The following is a 1,741-nucleotide window of genomic DNA, read 5'->3' on the forward strand; positions in this document are numbered from 1 at the left end:
GTCTTAACTCTTAAAACATATCAACATACCAACTAGAAGTCTCCACTTCCATGATCAAGACAAATCATCTTAGTTGATATGTTATAGTCTTCGCAGATGAAATGCCCAATTTCATCACCGACTACGAACTAAAATTCTGAGTTTACAAAGAACTTGTGATTTATATCTTTCTGTGACTTTTCACATAAATCACATACTATGCATCTCATGGACTAAGATAATGTCCCATTAGTTCATAAATGGTCTTATGCAATTAAACAACTTAATTATTCATGACATGCCAATAAATTGGATTTTAGGGCACAAACCCTAACATCATGTATGCTATGTTTTGTACTAGACCAAGTATCTATTATTCAGTTGGCATGGTCAGCCAATATCAATCAAATCCAGGACTTAAACATTGGCAAGCTGTAAAGTATATTCTCAAGTATCTAAGGAGAACGAGAGATTATATGCTTGTTTACCATAGTAAGTATTTGATTCCCATTGGTTATACAAATTCAAATTTTCAGTCAAATCTTGATTTCAAAAAGTCCACTTCAGGTTATGTGTTCACCTTAGGAGGTGGAGCCATAAGTTGGAGGAGTGTTAAGCAATCTTTTATTGCTAACTCCACCATGGAAGCTAAATATGCTACTGCTTGTGAAGCAGCAAAGGAAGCTGTTTGGCTCAAGATATTCCTTTGTGATCTTGGTGTTATGAGAATTGAGCAAGTTTCTATCACATTGTTCTGCGACAATAGTTGACTAGTAGCACAATCCAAGGATCCAAGAAATCACAAGAAAGGAAAGCATATTGAAAGAAAGTACCACATTATTCAAGATATTATTACTAGAGGAGATGTGGTAATTGCAAAGATTGATAGTGCAAATAATCTAGCAGATCCATTTACCAAAGTCTTGCCCCAAAGGAGTTTTGAGTCACATTTGGAGGGAATGGGAGTTAGATTAGTGTACAATAGTCTTTAGGGCAAGTGGAAGATTGTTAGGATATGTGCCCTTTAAATCCTTTTGTATGATGTTATATATGACATTATGTTATGATTAATAAAGTTATTTTATTATTATCTAAAATAATGGTAATATGAATATTTTGACATTATCATATAGTCCATGAGATGCATAATATGTGATTTATGTGATTTAGTCACAGAATATATAAATTACAAGTTTTTTGTAAACTCAGAATTTTAGTTCGTAGTCGGTGATAAAATTGGGTATTTCATCTGCGATGACTATAACATATCAATTAAGATGATTTGTCTTAATCATGGAAGTGGAGACTTCTAGTTGATATGTTGATATGTTTTAAGTGTTAAGACATATTGAACTGGATCACTGTGAGATTTATTATTCTACTAACGACTGTCAAATAAATAATAAATCTTACGACTTCTATTTACATCAACTCTTAATTCTGAGAAAATAATGAACTTGATCATGAAGTGTAGGTTGCTTTGATATATCAGGAGAGAGAGATCTAAAGTCACGATCAAAACCTCAGTATATTGGATAGCCACATTTAATGTTGAAGAAACATATATTCTCAAAATGGAATTCATAATCTCTTAACGGAGATATAAAATATTCTCTTGAGATAAGTTTAATGAGTTTGATTATTCAAAATGTTAGGCCTAACTACTTTAGTAAGAAATTACTAAAGTATATATATTTATGAAATTGAATTTCATAAAAATATGATGAATAACTTAAAAGATTAAACCGGGTACTTAAGAATT

The sequence above is a fragment of the Quercus suber genome, unplaced genomic scaffold (genome assembly GCF_002906115.3).
Source record: "Quercus suber isolate HL8 unplaced genomic scaffold, Cork oak 2.0 scaffold_2, whole genome shotgun sequence".
NCBI lineage: Eukaryota > Viridiplantae > Streptophyta > Magnoliopsida > Fagales > Fagaceae > Quercus > Quercus suber.